We start from the raw sequence: 17,610 nt of genomic DNA, 5'->3' as shown, positions 1-17,610 counted from the left end.
CAATAGATAGAGTTAGTAGCACAAGCATCATCATTAGCAACAAGAGGAGAAGACAACTTGGCAAGCTCTTTTGAATAAGAAGCTTTAAGTTGAGCATGAGACTCGGTGAGTTTGATGAGCTCACCCTTAATGACCCTTGAGCCATTTTCGAGGTGCTCAAAGTCCTCAAGGAGTTTAGCATGCGCAACTTCAAGCTCCTCATTTTTAGTTTCAAAATCATTGGCCACCTAAAGAGCTCTATCACGAGATTCCCTCACTCTAGATAATTCTAGAGCAAAAGTCTCCTCAAGAGATTCCTTGGTGGTTTGTTCAAGTTCAAGAGCTTGAGAGAGGTCTGCAATCTCATTAGCGTAATCACGCTCATGACCTTTCATTTGATCAATGGTGACCTCATGCTCCTCAAGACGAGATTCCAACTCATCAATATATTTCTTGCCCTCAATAGCAATAGACATGATTTCCATGAAGTTGGAACGCGCAATTTTATTCTTAAGAAGAGCTTTAAAAATCATTTCCCCCTTAATTTTTAAGGAGTCAACATCATCATTCTCTTCATCATAATCAACATCATCATCACTCTTGCCATCATCAATATCATCACAAGATATATTGGGATTCAAAGTGGGAGATACCTTTGAAGCCTTGGCCATAAGGCAAAATGCAATAGATGATGATGTAGGATCCGTTGAAGCACCATTCAAGACCACATCTTGTTCCATGGGGTGTTGGATTTCCTCTACATTGTTAGCACAACAATTCGAGGAAATATATGCATTTTTATCATGGCAACAAGACATAGTAAACATATCATCATGAGATTTAGTAAAGCAATTTCTACATGATATGCAAGGACTATCAACACAAGCATATGAAACATTTCGAGTGCTCGAAGTGTTAAAGCCCAAAGAAGGAGCATTGCAATAAGATAGTGATGAAGGATCATCCACAATAAGCATACTATCATCATTGCAATGACCAACACTACTCACCATATCATTACCTTGTGGCAAACCACATGTAGGTGAAGTAGAAGAAGTTGAGAAGACTATACGACCGAAGGTGGAGGGAGAACAATCATCCCCACAAATCTTGGACACACCATATTTTTCTTGAAGCTTTTTCCACAACTCATGAGCATCCCAGAATGACATGAGTTGAAATATAACTACATTGCTCAAAGCATCGAAAAGCACATTAGAAGCTTGAGCATTGAGATAAGAGTTTTTCTCATCCTCTAAAGATAATCTTTGGGGATCCTTTGGAGGAGAATAACCCATATCTACAATTCGCTCTAAATTTGGGTCCATGACCCTAAAGAGATTAAGCATGCGAATTACCCAAACATCAAAATTTGTGCCACCGAAACTAAGAGTGTCAGAGAATCCTAATCCCCTAGTCGACATCTTTACTCTCTAGGCGGTAAAGCCTAATAAAGAGAGACGAGGCTCCGATACCAATTGAAAGATCGTGGATGTCGCCTAGAGGGGGGTGAATAGGCGTTTTAAAATAATTACGATTTAGGCTAGAACAAATGCGGAATAAACCTAGCGGTTAATTTGTCAAGCACAAAACCTAAAACAACTAGGCTCACCTATGTGCACCAACAACTTATGCTAAGCAAGATAAGCAACTATGTGATAGCAAGATATATGACAAGAAACAATATGGCTATCACAAAGTAAAGTGCATAAGTAAAGAGCTTGGGTAAGAGATAACCGAGGCACGCGGAGACGACGATGTATCCCGAAGTTCACACCCTTGCGGATGCTAATCTCAGTTTGGAGCGCTGTGGAGGCACAATGCTCCCCAAGAAGCCACTAGGGCCACCGTAATCTCCTCACGCCCTCGCACAATGCAAGATGTCGTGATTCCACTAAGGGACCCTTGAGGGCGGTCACCGAACCCGTACAAATGGCAACCCTTGGGGGCGGTCACCGAACCCGTACAATTTGGCAACCCTTGGGGGCAGTCACCGGTACCCGTCAAATTGCTCGGGGCGATCTCCACAACCTAATTGGAGACCCCGATGCTTGCCCGGAGCTTTACACCACAATGATTGAGCTCCGAACAACACCAACCGTCTAGGGCGCCAAGGCACCCAAGAGGAACAAGCTCTAGGGTGCCCAAACACCCAAGAGTAATAAGCTTCTCAAACTTCACTTCCATGTATCATGGTGGAGAACTCAAACCGATGCACCAAATGCAATGGCAAGGGCACACGGAGTGCCCAAATCCTTCTCCCTCAAATCGCACCGGAGCAACTAATGCTAGGGAGGAAAATGAGAGGAAGAACAAGAAGGAGAACACCAAGAACTCCAAGATCTAGATCCAAGGGGTTCCCCTCACATAGAGGAGAAAGTGATTGGTGGAAATGTGGATCTAGATCTCCTCTCTCTTTCCCTCGAAAACTAGCAAGAATCCATGGAGGGATTGAGAGTTAGCAAGCTCAAGAAGGTCAACAATGGGGGCAAAAACGAGCTCGAGAGATAGGGAACCATTGGGGAAGAAGGCCCCCTTAAATAGGTCCCCACGAATCTGCCCGTTATGTACACAACAACATAGGAGCGGTACAACCTCTATGAGCACCGGTACAACCGGTAACAGGCAATAAGCGGTACAACCGGCCCACAACCGCCCAACAACCGCACCACAACAGAGACCAGTACGGTGGTAGAGCGATACATGACCGGTACAACCTCCGGACCAATTCTGGAGCGGTACAACCGCTCCAAACACCGGTTGTACCGGTCAAGCGGTACAACCTCTCCATGGGGTGGTACAACCTCTCTGTGTAAAACATGCAATATCAAAACAGCCACAACTTTCGCATATGAGCTCCGAATTCAACGAAACCAAGTTTGTTGGAAAGCTAACGACAAAGGCTAACACAATCTTGGGAGAAATATCAATAAGAAGCAAATGAGAAAAGGACCATAATAAAATGGTGAGAACCCTTCCTCGGATAAGACCGGCAAAACCTCCAACACCGAAAACATCATAGAAGATGCATGCGAATTCCGTTTTCAATGAACTCAAGCTTGTCATCAAGATGACCATAAGCTCTAAGACTCACAAATGGAACCAAACAAGAACCAAGAAAGATGATGCAAGGATGGAATGGTTTGAGCTCTCGACGAATGATACGATCAAGCTACTCCCTAGAGAGCCCCCCTTGATAGTACGACAATCGATCCTACAACCCGGTCTCCTAACTACCACTATGAGACCGGTAAAATAGAAAACCTATCAAGGGCAAACCTTTGCCTTGCACATAGTCCACTTGAGCTAGATGATGACGATCTTGACTTCCTCAAGTTGGACCACCTTTCTTGATTGTGTTGGCTCGATGAAGACTAGTTGATTGCTCCCCCATACTCCACTATGGGTGAGCCACTCTTTGGCACATATTCACAATTCCATTGACACCACAATGGACGGCAAGCTTCAAGCTTGATTGCTCCCCCATACGCCATTGTGGGTGAGCCAGTCTTCGAGTTTCTCCACTTGAACTTGCACACTGCAAACTTGATGACGATCACCACTTGATGTCATCCTCCATGGGTTTTATGAGATCTTCCTCTTGACGCAAGACCATGGAAACATACCTAACCCCACAAAGAACTCTCACGTAGACCATGGTTAGTACACAAAGTGTAATGGACAATGCTTACCATACCATGGGATCACTTGATCCCTCTCGGTACTTCTTCTATGCTTTGTGAGTTGATCAACTTGATTCACTCTTGACTTAGTCTTGATCAACATTCAATCTTTCCAACTCTCTTCATTTGGATGATGTCTTGAAGGTAAACATGAATGATCACACAATCTTCTTCTTCAAGATATGCTTGCAATAAGCTCAACTCACACATGATCAATCTTTGGATAATTCCTTGAAAAGCACTTTGGCCATCTCATAGACTCCTTGAAACCAACACATGGACTTCAAGACAATCCTATGGACAAATCCTTCAAATATAACTCAAGGCAACCGTTAGTCCATAGAGATTGTCATCAATTACCAAAACCACACATGGGGGCACCGCATGTCCTTTCAAAGGTTTTCGACAAGTTCAAGGGATTGACTACGATGACACTTTCTCACCCGTAGCGATGCTTAAGTCTCTCCGAATCATGTTAGCCATTTCCGCATTTTATGATTATGAAATTTGGCAAATGGATGTCAAAACTGCATTCCTGAATGGATTTCTGGAAGAAGAGTTGTATATGATGCAACCGGAAGGTTTTGTCGATCCAAAGGGAGCTAACAAAGTGTGCAAGCTCCAGCGATCCATTTATGGACTGGTGCAAGCCTCTCGGAGTTGGAATAAACGCTTTGATAGTGTGATCAAAGCATTTGGTTTTGTACAGACTTTTGGAGAAGCCTGTATTTACAAAAATGTGAGTGGGAGCTCTGTAGCATTTCTAATATTATATATGGATGACATATTGTTGTTTGGAAATGATATAGAATTTCTGGATAGCATAAAGGGATACTTGAATAAGAGTTTTTCAATGAAAGACCTCGGTGAAGTTGCTTATATATTGGGCATCAAGATCTATAGAGATAGATCAAGACGTTTAATTGGACTTTCACAAAGCACATACCTTGACAAAGTTTTGAAGAAGTTCAAAATGGATCAATCAAAGAAAGGGTTCTTGCCTGTGTTACAAGGTGTGAAGTTGAGTAAGACTCAATGCCCGACCACTGCAGAAGATAGAGAGAAAATGAAAGATGTTCCCTATGCTTCAGTCATAGGCTCTATCATGTATGCAATGCTGTGTACCAGACCTGATGTGTGCCTTGCTATAAGTCTAGCAGGGACGTACCAAAGTAATCCAGGAGTGGATCACTGGACAACGGTCAAGAAGATCCTGAAATACCTGAAAAGGACTAAGGATATGTTTCTCGTATATGGAGGTGACAAAGAGCTCATCGTAAACGGTTACATTGATGCAAGCTTTGACACTGATCCGGACGATTCTAAATCGCAAACTGGATACGTGTTTACATTGAACGGTGGAGCTGTCAGTTGGTGCAGTTCTAAACAAAGCATTGTGGCGGGATCTACATGTGAAGCGGAGTACATAGCTGCTTCAGAAGCAGCAAATGAAGGAGTCTAGATGAAGGAGTTCATATCCGATCTAGGTGTCATACCTAGTGCATCGGGTCCAATAAAAATCTTTTGTGACAATACTGGTGCAATTGCCTTGGCAAAGGAATCCGGATTTCACAAGAGAACCAAGCACATCAAGAGACGCTTCAATTCCATTCGGGATTTAGTCTAGGTGGGAGACATAGAAATTTGCTAGATACATACGGATCTGAATGTTGCAGACCCATTGACTAAGCCTCTTCCACAAGCAAAACATGATCAACACCAAGGCTCCATGGGTGTTAGAATCATTACTGTGTAATCTAGATTATTGACTCTAGTGCAAGTGGGAGACTGAAGGAAATATGCCCTAGAGGCAATAATAAAGTTGATATTTATTTCCTTATATCGTGATAAATGTTTATTATTCATGCTAGAATTGTATTAACCAGAAACATAATACATGTGTAAATACATAGACAAACAGATTGTCACTAGTATGCCTCTACTTGACTAACTCGTTGATCAAAGATGGTTATGTTTCCTAACCATAGACATGAGTTGTCATTTGATTAACGGGGTCACATCATTAGGAGAATGATGTGATTGACATGACCCATTCCGTTAGCTTAGCACCCGATCGTTTAGTATGTTGCTATTGCTTTCTTCATGACTTATACATGTTCCTATGACTATGAGATTATGCAACTCCCATTTACTGGAGGAACACTTTGTGTGCTACCAAACGTCACAACGTAACTGGGTGATTATAAAGGTGCTCTACAGGTGTCTCCAAAGGTACTTGTTGGGTTGGCGTATTTCGAGACTAGGATTTGTCACTCCGATTGTCGGAGAGGTATCTCTGGGCCCTCCCGGTAATGCACATCACTTAAGCCTTGCAAGCATTGCAACTAATGAGTTAGTTGCGGGATGATGTATTACAGAACGAGTAAAGAGACTTGCCGGTAACGAGATTGAACTAGGTATTGAGATACCGACGATCGAATCTCGGGCAAGTAACATACCGATGACAAAGGGAACAACGTATGTTGTTATGCGGTTTGACCGATAAAGATCTTCGTAGAATATGTAGGAGCCAATATGAGCATCCTGGTTCCGCTATTGGTTATTGACCGGAGACGTGTCTCGGTCATGTCTACATGGTTCTCGAACTCGTAGGGTCCGGACACTTAACGTTACGATGACAGTTATATTATGAGTTTATATGTTTTGATGTACCGAAGGTTGTTCGGAGTCCCAGATGTGATCACGGACATGACGAGGAGTCTCGAAATGGTCGAGACATGAAGATTGATATATTGGAAGCCTATGTTTGGATATCAGAAGTGTTCCGGGTGAAATCGGGATTTTATCGGAGTACCGGGAGGTTATCGAAACCCCCCGGGAGGTAAATGGGCCTTAGTGGGCCTTTACGGAGAAGAGGAGAGGCGGCCAGGGCTGGGCCGCGCGCCCCTCCCCCCTAGTCCGAATAGGACAAGGAGAGGGGGGCGGCGCCCCCTTTCCTTCTCTCCCTCCTCTTTCCCCCTCCCGAATCCTATTCCAACTAGGAAAGGGGGGGGGGAGTCCTACTCCCGGTGGGAGTAGGACTCCTCCTGGCGCGCCCTCTCCCTGGCCGGCCGCACCCCCTTTCTCCTTTATATACGGGGGCAGGGGGCACCCCATAGACACAACAATTGATCAAGTTGATCTTTTAGCCGTGTGCGGTGCCCCCCTCCACCATAGTCCACCTCGATAATACTGTAGCGGTGCTTAGGCGAAGCCTTGCGTCGATAGAACATCAACATCGTCACCACGCCGTCGTGCTGACGAAACTCTTCCTCAACACTTGGCTAGATCGGAGTTCGAGGGGCGTCATCGGACGGAACATGTGCTGAACTCGGAGGTGTCGTACGTTCGGTACTTGATCGGCCGGATCGTGAAGATGTATGACTACATCAACCGCGTTGTGCTAACGCTTCCGCTTTTGGTCTACGAGGGTACGTGGACAACACTCTCCCCTCTTGTTGCTATGCATCATCATGATCTTGCGTGTGCGTAGGAATTTTTTTGAAATTACTACGTTCCCCAACACGAGGATGTATCCTAGTGTTCCCTCCCTTGGAAGGGAGCTAGTCACAAATGGAGAGGCGGGAGTTCCATAAAGGAACAAGAAACGCCACAAAGGCTCACCTTTTTCCTTGAGACATCACCATAGAGGAGATTCTTAACCACTAGTGGGTAGACCTTGAGGAGAGATCCAAACCGTCACACACAATTTGATTCCTTCACCGGAGACTCCTACCACCTAGAAGTCTCTGACCTTCAATAGTAAAGCCAAATGATGAAATCAAAAGGGAACTCAATTTCCTTTGGTGAGAAAGTAGATCGGGGCTCCTCTCTATTTTTTCCTTAAAGAATGGATGTGAAAGGATTCAAGGCTCAGAGCCTGTGAAATGGAGTATGAGAGAGAAATATGCTCAACACGAGTAGGAAAAGAAGAAAACACTTGGGGAAGAATGAGTGGACCTTTATATAGCCCACTTTGAAATATGTCTGTTAGGGTTAACTTCGACCACCCGGAAGCTATCGCGGAACATCTACTATAGAGTTTGGACTGCCGGATTTGGGGGATAGGTTCTAGATATGGCCCCACAACTTTCTAAGCTCTTGGAAGTTATAGGCCAATTTCTTAACACATCCCAGAAGCTAGTTGTAAGTGCATCTACTACCCCTGGTAGATTTTGATGATTAATGACAAAACATTTAAGGGACTAATATGTATGTTAAATATGCACAAGTGAAAATCCTTGATGATTTAGTTTAACCAAAGGATTACAACCATTACAAAAGTTGACGGATCATTGAAGTCTTCGGGAATGCCATTGAAAAATTGAAGACCGAAGAGCGGATTGTTACTTACTAGTTTATTTAATTCTTCATTGAGTCGTAGGACAAACTATACTATTAAGGGGGATCAAAGTGAAGCAAGACTAAAAGTCTTCATGTGTGTGCTTAGTCTGAACCTATATACACTTGCGAGTGAAGACTTAATTGGAAATCTCCTTCCAAGCGAGCCTACTAGGTCCCGTGATGAAGTTAATTCTTCCAAGTCGCCCGAGTTACTTTCCTCACTGATGAGTAGCGCGTTGGTGAGTGTGTCTCATCCAATAGTCATGTCGGTACTCAGGGGCAGTGTGCCAGCTATATATAGCCCTTGCCCCCGTAGATAACGGGTGGTTGCTCGAGTGATATTTTGCTACGTCTGCAAAGAGTGTCCTTCCTCGCAGAGATGTGAACCAATCCTAAGTGAGGAAAACCACCCAAGGCGAAGAACAGAAAGTGACTGAGCATCACTGAAGAATCAGCTCGATCCTAGCTCGTGATCTATTACTCTTGAGAACTTGGCGTCCTCTAGACGGTTAGGCATAGTTCTGTAAGAATCGAAAGTTTGGATTCACTGAAGGACAAGTTTGCACCGGATCGAAGATCACCGCAAAATCTACCATGAGTATTGGACGAGTTCCGAGGAACTTAACTCAAGGAGAAAAAGGTGAGGACTTGTGTGTCCTCGGCCCAGTGTGCTCAACCTCTCCAACCAAGATGTACAATTGTTGCCAATAGTTTGAACTTTGTTAAAGAAATCATCGTTTCTTCACATACCTTATGAACCTTTACTTTCAATACTTTGCCATGTTTTGAGGAGTTTCTCTCTCTGTCACTCTTTGTGACTGTTGTGAAGTCTTTCCGAGCACTTATCTTTCCACCGCTTAATTTTGTTAAGTGTTTTTCAAGTTGTTTAGTTTGAAGCATTTCTTCCTGTTGCTAGTTAAGTTCCTCAGCATATCTCTCAGCATTGTTTAATGCTTTCCTAGCTTACCTCGGTCATTGCAATGTTTTTTTACTTAGTTGTTTCCATACATGCTTGTATGTTTCACTAGTTATCTTCCTAGATTTCTTTGGCACTGCACACTATTATAGTTTGTTATCTATATTTTCTGCAATGGATTTCTTTATTTCAAAGAGTTTTGATAAACGCCTATTCACCTCTTCCCTTCCTAGTCGTTCTACTTCGATCTTTCACTAGTTTTGATTTCAGAGTAGGTTTCGTAGTTGGGTTTTGGAACAACCCAATACTTTTGCTATGCCACTTCCAGAACATAATATGGAAAGTAACCCGGATTCTGGACACCGCGAAACATCGTCTCGAAACATCTGAAACGATGTTTCGAGCCACACAAAAACTCTCCTCTGGAATATTTGGAAATGGAAATCTCACCAAGGCTATTTGGTGAAATTATGTATGGAACTTAGTCTATGTATTTGGATATATGTAGGCAACATAATTATCACTTTAAATCCTCAACCGAAAATCATCGCTTTAAGTTCATCATAAGACCACTCTTAATAGTGTGGCTATCCTATGACTCAAGATCAAGAGAAAAAAAAGATACATTTTCAAATATGTCATCTTTCTTCTCTCTCTAGCTATGGGGTTCATCAATCATCTTTGCTCGCAAACTTATGGACTAACACACCTTCTATACACTTAGGAAAGAAGGTTACTCTTAATTGGTATGACATTTACACTAATCCACTTAGGGGAACACATGTTCTTTTTATTGCTAATTCGGCCTCTTCCGCCCCCAATTCATGTCTTACACGACAGGTCTGTGTGGACGACACAGTTGTTGCTCTTCTCATCTTCCTTCTCTCCTCTGATGATGCAATGACAAAGCGAGCGGCGATGCATTCAATTCAGAAGGATTTTCTTGAGGGCCCACATGTATTTGTATGTTTCCATGCGGTCTTTCCTGTAAAATTTGGGGACAACTATCCTACATCTAGATATTTCTTTTTACAGTTTTTTTCTTAATTAATAGTATAATCTAAATATTAGTGTGTAAACATTAGCTAAAAATAAAACTAATATTCCTTATATAAATAATGCTCAATGTCGGCGGCTCATTCTGTTGGTAGTAATGGTTGTTTGGTGGTCTCTTAATCTTGATGTAATTTTTATTATGTTTGAAATGCTTTGTGCTTCCGATGAGTTTTTATAATAAATTGATGCTTTTTGTAAAAAAGACCAATGTTGCCCACAAAAAGAACAAAGATAAATGTTCTACTCTTTACAGCCAAAAAGGATGTAGGTAGCACTCGTCAGCGGCGGTTGCTGTTCTGGTGCGTTGGTTTTATGGGGCTTTAGCACGACGACTTCCCGACTGTCTACTACAACAAGGTTTGCCCGGCTCCGGCGAGGAAGGGGCGATGACAGCGGCGCGCCTTCGGCTCGCTTCAGTGCTTGTAGTCGTCGCTAGGTGGTTTACGAATCTGGATGTAATTTCTTTATTATTTCTAGCGTTCGTTGTACTATCATGATTGAAGATGAATAGATTGGAAGTTTTCTCGCAAAAAAAAGTACTCCCTCTTTAAGAAATATTAGCGATCTAGACGTTCTTATATTTTTTACAGAGTATTTCAGAAGAAATCCTGTTACGTGCTGGCTGATTTTATCGCTTGTCATCTTATATATTATGCGAAATCAGCCAGATGTTTGTCCTTCGATGACCCTCTGCCTACGTTTCGACACATACAAGGTTCAGTCCGACGTTCGTGTATCCAGGACACATTACTCCGTTGCAAGAGGACAGGCCGACAGAAGACACGGCTAAGTAAAATTTGGCACTTGTGAGTTGTGATAATAGAGAAATATTGTGTTTGGTTTCAACAGGCAGCTGAGACACGGGATCTGGAAGATACGCGGTGCTGCGTCAACAGAGTCGTGGCGCCACATGCAAGATGCAACACCAACCAACGAACCTCATTTATTTCAGAGATTAGTCGCAAGAAAACTCCCATCATTTTTCGTTCTCACCTAGCATAGTCTGCTCGTGATGTGGCAAGGAGCGAGAAACACGCGGTGCCTTGGCCATACTGCCTATACACGTATACTCTGATTTTGGCTACTACATAAGTATATACAACTGCTACTGCTATGAGGCGTTAGACAGACGCAACATATACTGTCAACAAATATTGTGTAGCAATATTATGTCCAATTGAAAACAACATGCATCGCCCTCATTTCCAGATATATCTGTCAACAATGCACTGTTGTATCGACTACATAATGAGAATGGAATTGCAATTTTGTTACGGTGATGCAATGTATTGAATTCATATTCCAGCTAGTTGCCTCAAAAGTCTGAACTGATGAAAAAGATGAGCAATATATTCCAATACACTGAATCGTAAATCTGTGCTGCTCAACAGTGTTGCTATGTCGTATCAAAATTGTAGAAACCCCTACGTGTTTCGGCACATGCAAGTCGGTCTACATTGTCCTTCTACCTACAAAAGAAAACTCGTACTGCTGCAAGTATTATTGACTGCGAGAAGAGAGCAAAAGAAGGCACGCGAGAGTAGTAATAGCGACATGCAAGGGATTTGGACGGATACGTACGTAACGCACGGCTGCAGCGTCGACAGCGTCGTGGCGCCACATCCAGCACCAACGTATCATCGCTGTTCGTTTGAAGAAAAATTCAGTGACTTCGAGAATACAGCGAAATAATGCATTATTGGGTCTCATCAAGCCTGCAAAAACACGTGTGGTCCCATGGCTAGCTGTACATATGATTTTGATTTTGATACCGACCAGTGATGTTTCACCATCTAAGAGAGGAGTACATAGCCAAGAAATGATTAAGTCTGAAAACTCTACATGTGTTAAAAAACTCTACTAAACTCCTCACAATATCCAATATACTAGTACGTACAGTACTAGTTATAAAAATGGGCCACGGATTTGGTGAACACGGTTTCACACAGACCCCTTATGAATATGGTAAATTAATATATATAGTCGACCGGTATACCAATGTATGAAGTTTCACGAAGAAATGACACCCGTGATATTCTGGGCAAAAATGAAAAAAATATCAAGGCTGTATTAAAAAACATTGTGTGATGAATAATAAGGTCAAAATTATATTTTCTTCATAAAAATACCAGGGTGTCATTTGTGCACGAAATTTCACACATGAGTAAAATGGTTGATCAAGTTTGGTACCCCTAAATTTCAGTTTTTTTTACTATTTTCTCAAAAATTTAATATTCGCATAGGTGAACGTGAAACCACGTTCACATTTGTATTTTTGTAAAAGAATGCCCCAATATTCTTAAGAGACAATTTCTTTTTGCGGGGGCTTAGAGACTTTCTACTATACTTGGAGAGTACCAAAATGTCATATCCTTTTATGTTATAAAAAACCCTTAACATTTACTGATAAATGCATACGTAAATGGGTAAGATCTATAGGTACTTGTGTGCTTGAGAAGTTGTTCTTTCTGCTTTGGACATCTCCAACAGCGACCCGCAAATTTCCTTCTGTATTTGTTCGTGGACGAGGGATCAGTCCACGGACACGAATGTAGGAGGCAGTCATCCAATGTTGCTCGTACACATTTCGACCCGCATTTGAACTAACCAAACGAAAATCATGCAAACCCACCGATATTCATCAAAGTTCGAATAGAAAATAGTGTAAATCATCCATACATAGCATGCAACTTAAGTCGAGTACAACAGTGCCTCCTAAATTCGACTAGATTAACCGGATGTCTAATAAGTTTTTATCAACGGATCATGTTGTCCCACACATACTCCTCCTTCAGTTTCATTCAACAATGTGTGTACTTAAATGGTTGTCCCTCTGTCCCGTGATACATCACGACAGCTCGTGCTGGCTATATAATGTGTAGACCAACATTGAGTGAACGAATAAGTTTACCGACATTTGACCGAACACCTACCAGGTGTGGTGTCCGCCATGAAGGTCGTCGACAGGGGGCGGAGTGTACCTGGATACAAACGGCTTCAGGGTGGATAGCACCATTGTAAAGGCGAGCAGACACGTCAGTGTTGGTTGCAGACGTCCAATAATGCCTTTGTGGCTGCCGAAGACGTACAACGGTAGCGGCAGAGGTGAAAGGTGCGGATGCAAAGCAAGGGGGAGTAGGGGCGTACTGGAAGAAAATGAGACCGGGATTGAGGATTGGTGAGCCGAGGTGTTGAAGTCCTACATGGTTGCTGTCCGGACTCTCGCAGCCCCTACCCCCCTCTCCACACACACGCACGCTTTTATCTCCAATTTACAAGAGAAAGCGCGTACAAATCGCCCTGCGGACCGATACACCTCTGCGTTGGATGGCTTCTGTGATCCGAACAGTGCGGTCAATACCTATGCAGACGATTTGAGAGTAGTTCGTTGAAAGATGCCCTTAGCTATGATTTCTTTCTACTTGCCCAAAATTGATTTCCACGGCACACCATCGAATCTCGGCCAAAATTCTGGTTATATTCATTGGCTTGTTGCATGTGGGCAAGGCACGCGGCCAGATCACAGTGTACATCGGTAACTTAATCTGGCTAGGATTCGTGGCTTCATACATCACCACCTAGCTGGTATGTGGTCTCTCAGAGTCTCAGCGACTCGGCCTATTTCAGATTCAATCATCAAGCAGCTCGGGGACACATTAAACCCAATACCAGAATTACTGTGCAGACGATGGACCGCCGAGCGAAAATCGTACGACACTTAGAACATCTCCACTGCAGAGCGCTTGTGTAGGCGCTTACGAAAAAAAAAAAGAATAAATACAGTAAAATAAAAATCAGCTTACCGATTTCCAACCCGATGCTAATAAATCGGAAAACAGTAGAAAAAATCGAACGCTACATGCATCGCTAGAGTCCCGCGAGAAAAAAGGCAAAGCGTCCGCCTCCACTCTTCGCGTAGATGCGAGGTAAGGCGCTAGGTTTTGTTAATCTACCTGTCAATTGGGCAGGATATTAATCCTAGCGTCTAGGCTTAGTGCTCCGAATTGTATATGCCCTAGGCCTCTTTTAATGTAATACTAGAAAGATGCTTAGATGTTGTGCTAAGTGCATTAAATAGCTTAAAGTATGTTAATAGTACAATCATCTGATGGTTATATGATATTGTCACGTCATCTCTAGTCAAACTTATAGCCAGCATGTACACTAGTTGCATACAAAAATATGCCACTATGTTCATACATGGCTCACCTAATTCTCTTAGAAAGTGTCTGGGAACGGGTGTTGTAGCCGGTTGTTAATCAGTAGCCTGTTTCTCTTATCTCTTCATTTCTCTCTTTCCAGATTTAAAAGATATAAACTTTAAAGTCTTACGGCCGGGCTATATCATCTTATTGTACTTCCTCTTAGCAACACAAATCCTCAATGAATGGGTGCTTAACTTGTTGTAGCAAGCTTACTTCATTTGTTGTGCCACGTCATTTTTTTGCTTACGTAGTATACTTAGCGTCTGTACATCATGGAGCACTGAAATAGGCCTTAGGATCCACGGCTGTAGCCCATTGAAAGACATGGATAAATGGCTGCAATTGTGTGTTGTACGGATTTGATGAACATGGTTTCAAACGCACTTCTTATGAATACATAGTCGACCAGTATACTTGCGTATGAAGTTTCCCGAAAAATGGACAAATGTTCTATTCTTGACAAAAATGCTAAAATCGAAACTATATTGAAAAACATTGTTTGATGAATAGTAAGGTCCCAACTGTTTTTTCTTCACAAAGAATATCAGGGATGCCATTTCTTCACGAAACACCACACACTAGTAGAATGGTCGACCAAATTTGATAACCTAAAATTTCAGTATTTTTTTAAACTTCATAATTTTTTTCTTTCAAATTTACAATTTATTAGGTGCGTGTGGAACCATGTTCACTTTTGTATTTTCGTAAAATAATGCCTCTATATTCTTTGAGCCTTTCTACTATACTTGGAGGATACCAACAGCTCATATCCTTTTATGTTTAAAAAAACTTAACATTTACATGATAAATGCATACATAAAATTGAAATGTGTCGCGAAAGAAATATAGGCAAGATCGATAGGTACTTGTGTGCTTGAGAAGTTGTTCTTCCTGCTTAGCTATGATTCGACGGCGCATCATCGAATCTCGGCCACAATTCTGGCTATATTCATTAGCTTGTTGCATGTGGGCGTGGTACCACGGCTGGATCAGTGTACATCGGTCACTTAACCTGGCTAGGATTCGTGCTTCATACATCACCACCTAAAAGGTACCTAGCTCTCTCAACTTATTTCAGGTTCAATCATGAAGCAGCTTAGAGCATCTACAATAGTACTTTGCAAATCCGGTTCCTTAAACGCCCGCGGACGCGATCCGCGAATGGTGACCCGTCACGTCTTAAATTAGCCACTTTGCATCTATTTCTCTCATATTTTATCTCTTAGATTCACACAAAGCATGCAAAAAAAATCTTATGTACTACATCTCCGTATTACCCTAACTACTCTTCATTGTTGAAGATGTCCACGACGACGGTGCCAGGCGCCGGCTGAACGAGCGAGTAGGAGGGCTACGGCTCATCCTCCTCCCGCTCGACCTCATCCAGGTAGGCGAGCATCTCCGCCTCCCCCGCGGCCTGCTGCGCATCCATTTCTTGCCGGCGGTGGCATCTTGCCTCCACAGCCGACTCCAACCAGTGGGAATTGAGGATAGCATGCCGCTCCGCCTGCAGATCCCCGTTGCCAGCGTCCCCCACACCCTCCTTCTTCGGCTCATCCCCCTCCTCCTCAAGGTCCTCCTCCTCGTCCTCCTCCTCGTCCACCTCCTCCTCCTCCTCCGGATCAACTGCATCTGGAGGTAGCCCTGTGGCGATCCGGGCTTCGGGCCTAGCCCGAATCTGCTCAGCGGCGCTCCGGCGTCAGAAATGGCTCGCTCCTCACCCGACGGCGTGGGGGCATGGCTACTAGGTGGACGGGTGGAGTGGAAAGTGGCGGCGGCGATGGACAGGAGGAGGAAAATATGGATGGATGGTAGGGTTCCGATGCCGCCGGTCGACTTAAATAATCGGGCAAGGCACTACGCAGCCCGCCGAAACTATGCCACATGGCGTCACCAGTCCGACGGAGGAGACACGCTTCAGACCGTCGGGTTTGAGGGCATTTCTGATTGGGACCCCTTCGTTAGTCCGACGTGGCGGGCGTGCCCGGGCGCCCCATATTTGGGTTGGATATGAGGGGTGCCGGTCGGCCCAGGCATTTGAGGCCCGTTTGAGGCATCCGTCTGGATCGAAAAAACGTGACCAGTAAGTGACCGGGCGGCCCGCCCGAATGTATGAAGCGGGTTTGAGGTGCCCGGCTGTAAATATTCTCAGGGTCCCATTAAACCCAATAAGCCCAAGAGGCTAGGCGAGTGCTTTCTTTTTCATGGAACCTTGTCAAGAGGCTAGGTGCTCCTATTATTTCACTAGAAAGACTGTAATTGATCTGGTTTATAAGAAAAAATAGGTTAAAAACCACATGACTACTTGGTTGATAAAGGACAATCAGGTGAAAACCTCAACAATGAACACGAAAAGAAAATAAGAAAAAGACAAAGGAAACAACAAAAACCGCAGTCGGCCAACTTGACCTTCATCGCCTACTCGCTGACAACCTGGACAAAGTGAGAGAGATGTTCAGAAAAGCCTTCAAGAAGGAAAGGCGTCTTCATTGCAGGCATCGATCCGGTCAATCAATAAAGCTTTCGCCTAGAAGCCGTCCACGACTCCTTGTAGAAACATGGGAAAGGGTCCAGCCACACCAACAACCACCACGACAACCCAATAAACAACCAACCACAGCCTAGTTGAGAGGGCAAATCCTTCGACAACGACTCCCAAGGAAGAGGCACCACCGCGACATCTTTATTGGTAACCGATCCCCATTAGAAGCATGGCTTTCGCCCATGGAGACTGGAACCAAGAGTATGTCGGTCAAGCCACCCTATCACCAAGGAGACAAGCTCGTGGACGCGCAGCCATCGCCACGCCGTCACCAACCATCACGCCCTTCGAGCCAGCACCTTGTCCTTGATCATCTTGTTGGTCGGCCTCCATGTTGGCAGACATGATGGAAACGTGATACGTCTGTAATCTACTTTTTGAACACTTTTGCTTAACTTTGGGCGCAAAACTTGCTCCTATGAAGAAAAACTAACCGCGACTAACATTGTTTTTAGAATAAAAAAATACATGGTGTTATATTTTTGTATAGGAAAGTGTTCAGGAAAAAATAATATTTTTTTGCAACATATGATGGACCAGGGGCCTGGAATCGGGTTAGGAGGTGGCACATGGTGCCTAGGTGCTCCACTTAGGCTTCCACCTTATAGGGGCACTTAGGGTATGTGTGATCCCTATAGCTGCCCTCTGGTGTTTTTGGCTTTATATTGCCCTGAAACCCTTTCATGATTATTGCGTGATTTTTCTACGACATGGAGACATCGTCACCATTATTCTTCATCCCGAAGGGCCGCTGGAGGCTAGAGTTTTGCCTCCGGAGAGGGGTTAGGGGGACATACTATGCGACAAAAAACATTATGGTATACAGTCACACCCAGTATCACTATGAAGATGAAGGATAGATCTAATCTCACCAACTAGATCGCA

The sequence above is a fragment of the Triticum dicoccoides genome, chromosome 4A (genome assembly GCF_002162155.2).
Source record: "Triticum dicoccoides isolate Atlit2015 ecotype Zavitan chromosome 4A, WEW_v2.0, whole genome shotgun sequence".
NCBI classification, from domain to species: domain Eukaryota; kingdom Viridiplantae; phylum Streptophyta; class Magnoliopsida; order Poales; family Poaceae; genus Triticum; species Triticum dicoccoides.
The sequence above is the reverse complement of the archived record's forward strand: the minus strand, read 5'-3'. Positions refer to the sequence as shown.